The sequence below is a fragment of the Macrobrachium nipponense genome, chromosome 14 (assembly GCF_015104395.2).
Source record: "Macrobrachium nipponense isolate FS-2020 chromosome 14, ASM1510439v2, whole genome shotgun sequence".
Classification (NCBI taxonomy): domain Eukaryota; kingdom Metazoa; phylum Arthropoda; class Malacostraca; order Decapoda; family Palaemonidae; genus Macrobrachium; species Macrobrachium nipponense.
Window position 1 is genome coordinate 15,824,160 of NC_087207.1, and position 10,000 is coordinate 15,834,159.

A 10,000-nucleotide genomic window follows, 5' to 3' on the forward strand; every position below is an offset into this window, starting at 1 on the left:
TTAAATGATGGCAGACATCTGTTGCCTCAATAAAGGGGAAACGAAGAAAAGCTATTTGGGCAACAGACCAAATTAAATTCCAACTCTCTACAAATATTTCTTCTATGTATATATCGAGTTCATCATTTTTATGACGAGAGAAAACAAGTAGAAAATGCGCCGAAGTTTCTTCGGGGCAATCGAGTTTTCTGTACAGCCCATAATCAAGGCCACCGAAAACAGATCCATCTTATGGTGGTCTCGGTATAATGCTGTATGAGCCGTGCCCATGAAACCTTCAGACACGGCCCGGTTGTGGCCTGTCCTATCACGTTGCCAGACGCAAGATCATGGTTAACTTTAACCTTAAATAACATAAAAAAAACTGCCGAGGTTGGAGAGCTGGAATTTGGTATGTCTTATGATTGGAGGGTGGATAATTAACGTAGGAATTTGCAGTCCACGAGAGATAACGTTCTAAACAGAAACTTGTCATCCATTTCGAAAATGTCGGATTATCTCTTTTCTCCTGTGTTTCCGGAGGGACGCTGCAAGAGCATTAAGCAATGCCTACAGTGCACTGCATAAGGATGCACTGATGGCACTACCCGCCCCACACCCTCCCGAGAGGAAATAATAGTAATAGTTATATAAAGAAATAACTATATATATATATTTTTTAATGTATGCAAAGGGAAGTACGTACAATACACTATGCAAACACACTGAGAAATACAGTAGAAACTGGTATCTTCGATAATAAAACCTCTGAACACATCTGAGAACCCTTCACAAGTAACTACTCATTGTTATCGTTTGTATTTAACTTTATGTATCAATAACATATTATATTCATTGACAGCCAGAGATGATATTCATCTCTATCTTTACTATTACTCATACCTTTATCAGGTTTTTGCTGGTGTATTTGTGATCATGATAATCTACGTATATTGTCCTCTGTAAGCGCCATCATACATTAAAACCCAGTAGGACACTTTCATAATAATTCAGTTCAGATTTGACAACAACCCCTGAATCACACGACACCCGGTAAAGAAGAAGAAGAAGAAGAAGAAGGAAAAAAGAGTGAAGCACCAAATTATGCGTCTCTTATAGCGGTCTATCAACGTAAAACAAATTGGCTTCTGAATATCTGCCTTGGGCATCTTTTGAATGTTTTACGAGGCCATCTTTTGGCCTTTTGCTCTTGGTTTAGAAGGGATCCACAATATCTAGATTTGTTTCTACCTTTTGCATGTCTATATATTCTGTTCGTCTCTCTATATGCCTGTAGTAGGCGTATATGTGTAAAGTTCTACACACGCATTAACACATACGCACATCCACAACACAACACCTCATATATGTATATAGATTATAGATATATATATATATATATATATATATATAGACATATATATATATATATATATATATATATATATCCATATACTTATATATATATATATATATATAATATATATATACAATAATAATAATAATGAAAATTAAATCTCACACACACCTACACATGCATTAACACACACATCCACACACACACACACACACAGATATATATTATATATATATATATATAGATATATATATATATATATATACGTATATATCTGTGTGTGTTTGTGTGTGTGTTAATGCATGTGTAGGTGTGTGTGAGATTTAATTTTCATTATTATTATTATTGTATATATATATATATATATATTTATATATATACTATATATATATATATATATATATTTATATATATGATTATATTATTATTAGAGAAACATATCCCCAGTTATGTATGGGTTCTACTTATGTTTAAAATAAATCTAGACAGATTTCGGGAATCTATTCGATTCCCCTTTTCAATTAAAACTGAAAAGGGGAATTGAACATATTCCCGAGAACTCTCTGTAGAGATTTATTTCTAAATGTAAGTACCCATACATAACGGGATTTGGATTTGTTTCTTTATATCAAGACTCATGATACTATTATTATTATTATTATTATTATTATTATTATTATTATTGATCTCTATAGTCTATACTCTCGAATCTATATACATTTTTAGTCATACTTACTTCTGTAAACAATGAATCAAGACGGGAAAATTATGAAGAAACTGACCTTTCATTTGAGATTCGAACCCATGCTTGTTAAGCGAGAGTGAAATTGTCGATGCCCACAAAGATATGTAGGCTTGAATTCCACCTGAAGAGGTGAGGGTTTCTACACTTAGACACTTCCTCTCCTTCTCCTTCTTTTTCTTCTTCTTCTCAGCTTAATCCTTTGTCGGGGTCGCTGTTTTAATGAGCGTCCTCCAGCAGTTTCCTGTATCCAAGGGCTTATTTCATAATTGGTTTTGTTTGATTCTGGCGGATTTACGTCCTTATTCCTGACTCAAAAAATCCCTTCTTATTCAGTCGTGGCTGTCTTCAACGAACATCCCCCACACCCCCACCCCCAACCACATGCTAGATTCTTCATATGGTTCCTGTTCACAGTAGTTCCTTCATAAGCAATCCTAATCAGAAGTGCAAGAAAATCGGGAAGCTAAAGGACCTATGCAGGGTAACGGTATTATTATTATTATTATTATTATTATTATTATTATTATTATTATTATTATTATTATTATTATTTATTATTATTATTATTTATAGATGTTAGCGTTGTTATTATCAATTTTGCTGTTTTTTTATTTTTTGGCATTAATAGGTTATAGTATTTGGTGTCGTCGTCATTTGCAATTATTATTTATTGATTTTTATTATTATTATTATTTTATTATTATTATTTTATTTATTAATTATTATTAAACTTACCTGTGGCAACAAGACTACCAGACCACTCACATGCAAAGCAATCGTCTATTCAACAGAACGTTAATAAGCTGGAGATATATATCAGCAGCATGCACCGATCAAACTGGTTCGTTTTAATGGGTTTCATAATTCATTATATTTACGGGGGTGCTAAATATCTCCTCCCCAGTATAATCACATCCGTCGATGTGAGAAGGACTGAATAGATTGCAAGAGTTAAAGGCATGGAGATTACGATGGGGAACTTGTCTGGTACAAATTCTACGCATGGAGAATCAAATGATTGTAAGAACAAGGTATTTCTGCGAAGGCGCTGTGGATTGATTGATGCAATTCGTATTACAGAGTGGCGTCGCAATAACATTGGTTGTCGACATCGAAATGACATACCACGTAAAGAATATATGTAGTGTATCATGCAACCCCCTATTGCACTTCCTCCACATTTCTTCACTCTCCCCAGTTAAGCAGACTTGATCAAATTATCTCAGAAAAATTGCGTCTATAATCCAGTCGAACTTTAAAAAAAAACTCGTAATTAAATTCAGTGAAAAATCTAACGCTATAATTATATTCAAGAAAGGCTCTTGCGTTATCTTGGGACCTTTTCCCAAATGAATTCGTTTTTCTGACAATTCGTAATTCATACATTTATATGAGGATTGGTTAGTAATGTTGATAATAATGGACATATATTTTGTATGTATATATGAGTATGTGCGTCTAAATACACGAAAACGATGCATGTGTTAAACAGACACAGTATGAATGCAAGACTCAGCCAGTGTGTCGTTACGCATCGTTCATCATCAATATATTTTTAAACAAGTTTTGTAATGCTACATAACACTTACATTAATGTAGCCCATGCGAGAATTGTGTAAAAACGAAACAAAACGATTTGGTGTATATATGATTAACTTTAGATAGTAAAGACTATTGAATAAAACGAGAAAGAAAGTGCCGTCCCATGAGCAAGGATCTGTATGAATAATTGGCCTAACTTAGGTATATATGGAAATCAGACATTTAATGATCGAAAGATGAGATTACTTATAAAAAGATATTAACGATAAAATGAATACCAATTATGCATTGGATCGTTTAAATCCTTAATGACAGGTTGAGGTGTAGACTATATATTTACCTGTCGTATTTAGTAAATTGCCGGTCACACTGCCTTATTACATAAAGGGCGTGAAAAATAATAATAATAATAATAATAATAATAATAATAATAATAATAATAATAATAATAATAATTAAAATATCGATGATTATTATTATTACTTACTATTATTATTATTATTATTATTATTATTATTATTATTATTATTATTATTATTATTATTATTATTTATTTATCAGTAAGAAAACAAATGCATGGATGGCGATGTCTTTGTTACAAAAAATCGTATTTAGAGATAATTTTTTTTTTTTTTTTTTTTTTTTACATTTTTAAAGAAGGGCTCACAAATACATCACTGTGGATTTGTTTTTCCAATAATAATAATAATAATAATAATAATAATAATAATAATAATAATAATAAAATATGATTTTTTTTAGAATAAGATATGCAACAATTAGAATGAAACCGGGCTCTTGCAAGCAGGGGAAAACAGAAGTCTTTCTCATGAATATCCAGTAGCACATAATCCGAAGAAGGCCAAGGAAAAAAAAAAAAAAAAAAAAAAAAAAAAAAAAAAAAACAAAAAAAAAAAAAAAAAAAAAAAAAAAAAAAAAAAAAAAAGCACGTGGCAAGATCGGTCTCGTCGGTGCCTCGCGGGGGCAGGAAGTTTTTGCCTTTCATGCCAGCCGTGCACGAATGATTCCAGGTCCACGAATGAGCGCGTCTTTGCAATTCCTGGCTCTGAAAAGAGGACGTTGGTGCATCTCTCTCTCTCTCTCTCTCTCTCATCTCTCTCTCTCTCTACTCTCATGCAAGTGCACACGGCAAAATTAATTTAAAGGACCGTTCATTCATTGCCTTTATGTATACAGAATTCTCTCTCTCTCTCTCTCTCTCTCTCTCTCCTCTCTCTCTCTCTCTCTCTCATGCATGTGCACATGGCAAAATTGATTTAAATAACCTCCGTCCATTCATCGCCTTTATTTATACAGGATTCTCTCTCTATCTCTCTCTCTCTCTCTCTCTCTCTCTCTCTCTCCTCTCCTGCACACAAACACACACACACATGCGCGCACACAAAGTGGTCATATATAATTTTATCGCATTAGCTTTTTGGGACTTTGATCGTTATTTATGTCTGCACATATGTATGACCCTTATTTTATATCTATCATTATATTTACAATTATACAATTGTATTAAGTTGTTGTCTTTTATCTCCCCTCAACATAAAATCATCCTATTCTGCCAAGGCTGATAAAAGTTCTGACTTTTCTTATTAATAAATAATAATCTATTTGCTAATGATTAGGAGGATTCATAGTCCATCAATAATAACAGCACACCAACACATCTCTTGAATAGAAACCAAATCGCACTTATCAATCTCGGTATCCTTCGCTTCCATCCACGAGAATGACCAGCGTGGGAGGAAGGAGTGAGGAGGCTTCAGGAATTCAGGAATGGGGGTTAATTGAGAAGCACCGGATAGCCTCGGTGCCTTTGGGGGAATGAAATTGTGTGGTCATTTTGTTAGGAGTCTTGTTGTTCTTGTTGTTGTTATTTTCTTTATGTTGCTAATGTTATTAGATACTGCTGTTATGCATTTTGTTTATTTCGTTAATGATGGTATGGTTAGTATTATAATTTTCGCTGTTATTCTGGCATTAAAGGTTACAGTTTTTTGGTGTCGTCGTCATTTGCAGTTATTATTATTATTGTTATTATTATTTTTATTTTTTATTTTTTTGCTCTATCACAGTCTTCCAATTCGACTGGGTTGTATTTATAGTGTGGGGTTCCGGGTTGCACCCTGCCCCTTAGGAGTCCATCACTTTTCTTACAATGTGCGCCGTTTCTAGGATCACACTCTTCTGCATGAGTCCTGGAGCTACTTCAGCCTCTAGTTTTTCTAGATTCCTATTATTATTATTATTATTATTATTATTATTATTATTATTATTATTATTATTCTTTCATTAATGATATTAGCGTTGTTATTATCATTTTGCCGTTATTTTGGCATTATTAAAGCTTATAGTTTTTGGTGTCGTCGCATTTGCAAATTATTATTATTATTATTATTATTATTATTATTTTTTTTTTTGCTCTATCACAGTCCTCCAATTCCACTGTGTGTATTTATAGTGTGGGGTTCCGGGTTGCATCCTGCTCCTTAGGAGTCCATCACTTTTCTTACTATGTGTGCCGTTTCTAGGATCACACTCTCTGCATGAGGCCGGAGCTACTTCAGCCTCTATTTTTCTTTTTCCAGAGTCCTTTTCAGGATCTTGGGATCGTGCCTAGTGCTCCTATGATTATGGGTACGATTTCCACTGGCATATCCCATATCCTTCTTATATCTATTGTTTTCAGATCTTGATACTTATCCATTTTTTCCCTCTCTTTCTCTTCAACTCTGGTGTCCCATGGTATTGCGACATCAATGAGTGATACTTTCTTCTTGACTTTGTCAATCAACGTCACGTCTGGTCTGTTGCACGTATCACCCTATCCGTTCTGATACCATAGTCCCAGAGGATCTTTGCCTGATCGTTTCTATCACTCCTTCAGGTTGGTGCTCGTACCACTTATTACTGCAAGGTAGCTGATGTTTCTTGCACAGGGTCCAGTGGAGGGCTTTTGCCACTGAATCATGCCTCTTTTTGTACTGGTTCTGTGCAAGTGCCGGGCATTCACTTGCTATGTGGTTTATGGTTTCATTTTTCGTATTGCACTTCCTACATATGGGAGAGATGTTATTTCCGTCTATCTACTTTGAACATATCTGGTTCTTAGGGCCTGATCTTGTGCCGCTGTTATCATTCCTTCAGTTTCCTTCTTTAGCTCTCCCTCTGTAGCCATTGCCAATTGTCATCGCTGGCTAGTTCTTTAGTCTGTCTCATGTATTGTCCGTGCATTGGTTTGTTGTGCCAGTCCTCTGTTCTTTCTGTCTTTCTCCTGTCTGTATATTTCTGGGTCTCGTCTACTCTTATTAGTCTTCTTCCATGCACTCTTTTAGCCACTCGTCTTCACTGGTTTTCAGATATTGCCCCAGTGCTCTATTATCGATGTTGACGCAGTCCTCTATACTTAGTAGGTTCTCTCCCTCCTTCCTTTCGTGTTATGTATAGTCTGCCCGTATTTGCTCTTGGGTGTAGTGCTTTGTGTATTGTCATAGTTTACTAGTTTTCTGGTCTATGCTGCGGAGTTCTGCCTTCGTCCATTCCACTATTCCTGCGCTGTATCTCGATATTACTGGGCACTGAACCATGGTTATTGGCTTTTATGGCTTTTATCCATATTTACCGGCGTTGAGTTTTGACTTGAGTATCGCCTTGAGTCTGCATATATTCTTTCCTGATCGTGTCCTTTCATCTCTTGATGTTTTATATCCCCTCCTTCCAGTTATTCCCAGTTATTTGTATCCCGTCTCATCTATGTGTTTGATGTTGTTTTCATCTGGTAGCTTTATCCGTTCAGTCCTTGTTTACTTTGCCCTTTTGTATGTTGAACTAAGGCACATTTTTCTGTTTCCGAACTCCATCCTGATGTCCCCAGATACAATCCTTACAGTCTGGATTAGGGTATCTATTTCCTTGATGCTCTTACCATACAGCTTGATGTCGTCCATGAACATCAGATGGTTAATTCTGTTGCCTCTTTTCTTGAGTTGGTACCCAGCATCCATCTTCTGCAGTACTTTTGTCATGGGAATCATGGCTACTACGAAGAGTAGTGGGACAGTGAGTCGCCCCAGAAGATCCCTCTCCTGATATTCACCTCTGCTAGTCTTATTCCAGAGCTTGTAAGTATTGTATTCCAGTTGCGCTGTGTTTTTTTGAGGAAGCTGATGGTGTTTTCCTCTGCCCCATGTATTTTCAGGCATTCTATTAGCCATGTGTGTGATATCATGTCGAAGGCCATGCTTAGGTTGGTTTTCTTTCTCCTACTGTTCTTCATTACCATTTTGTCTAGCAGGAGCTTGTCTTATTATTATTATTATTATTATTATTATTATTATTATTATTATTATTATTATTATTATTATTATTATTATTATGAAATTAATTCATTATTGTACTCTACCTTTAGAGAAAAATACATTAGAGGCAATAAGTAAGACTAGCTCAAATGGCAGCAACATATACAGTACACAGTACACAGCATAGTACACAGAACAGTACTCAGACCTTTTGAATGATCAAAGGTCTGTGATTTTATCTCTCACAAAAAAGTGAGAGATAAAATCATATCAATCCTACCAGCTTAGAGCACTAAAAATAATAATAATAAAACAACCCGGAAAAGAAATTTATTTGGTTTTAAGTAAGCTTATAGCCTTCGATAGAGTCAACCTTGACGACGGGATAAGTGCTGATTATGTTATTATCATCCAGATCACCCTCTTCCTTTATAGTGAAAATTTAAGTCATGGCTTCCAAGGGCAAAATCTAGGATAAAAGGGCCAAGAACAATTGGAAAGAAGATTGCGAGAAATTGATGAAATCCTTGGAAGACTTTACTCTTTGTGTGTCAGGAGGAATGACGTCATTCGAGAGCAATATAAGAGAAAATGAGAAGAGTATCTCGCTCCATTTTCGACAAGAAGGAAGAGTGAGAGAGAGACGGCGCTATTGACTTTAAACTTCGTGTCTATCTTCTTACTATAATGGGCGTTATGTCTGTCCCCCCGTCTGTCATTCAATCACGGCCAAACGGCTGGTCCGATGGGCATGAAACTTGGCAGGGTTATAGTGGGGACCCCTGAGATGGTTTATAACGGGGTTTCATCCTACCTCCTCCCCCCCCTCCCCCATGGAGGTAACCGAAAACTCAAGCACAACACTAGACTGCACAGCAACCGTCGAAGCGACTCCTGGCGTCAAAACGGACAATCTCACTATAATGGGCGTTATGTCTGCCAGCATGAATAATACCCACTGTTAGATATGGTACTCTTCGACTCCTTGGGATTTAACTGCGTTTTCTGTATCGTATACTTTAAGAGATTGAAAAATCGAATACTCTGGTAATTGTCTTTATCTGTTGTCGAGTGGTTTGTCCGCTATATCGCAACAGATAAATGTGCTGTTTTATATCGTTGCTTGTGATTTGAAACCAAATTTTCTAATAATAAAAAATTGTTTCTTTAACTTAACTAATTTCTTGAAGCTATAAATAAATTTCTACCTGGTTTTTTTTTTCATTATTTCTCACTGGATATTAGTTAGTGCTCGTTTAAATACTTTTAGATATGTTCCCCTCACCTACCGTCATATTTCTTACTCTACAGTGTTATTCTTTAGTTCAATTTTCGTCGGAATGTAGGAAGAGGGAGTCAAAATCCCAGTACAACTTGGCAACACGAGATTAATAGCTCTATTATACGCTTAAAGATTTAGCGTCCCATTAAGCAACGTTCCTGTTGGATATTTCTAATATTATTTCTGTTCGTTTTGGCGCCCAGGTTCTGCTTTTAGTAAGCAAGATTAAGGGTACATTTGAAACCGAGTTTTCAAACTACTATATTTTATTTGCTTGTGAGTGTTTTGCATTTAATTATTAGTTATTTAGCATTTTGCTCCTATACTTTGTTTTGCAGAGACAGTCAACCTCCGCTTACTCTTTTAGTTTTAGCACTCAAGACCCCGGAAAAAAAAAAAAAAAAAACGAAAAAAAAAAAAAAAAAAGAATCCAGCACAAGTTTCGAAAGTCTGTATCAGTTTAAATTTCCATTTGTTTGTTTGATTTATCTTTTATCATTTAATATTTTTTTATTTGCCTGATTTTCTTGACTACTTTCTTTTCTATATTTTTACATACGAGCGTTTTTGTCCTACTTGTGATTACAAGCTGATCGATATTTTGCTTATAGATTCACATCCTTATCTACCTCGGTAAGGATCTACTTCTTTTAAGTTTGTTGCTTTATTTAGCATAATAATAACAATGATAAAAATCTCAGCTTGAAGTACAGTTGACCTTATTTCGGCTTTCATGAGACAGCAGCGTTTTTTTTTAAGATACACTCTGGGTGCAGCGTTGATTA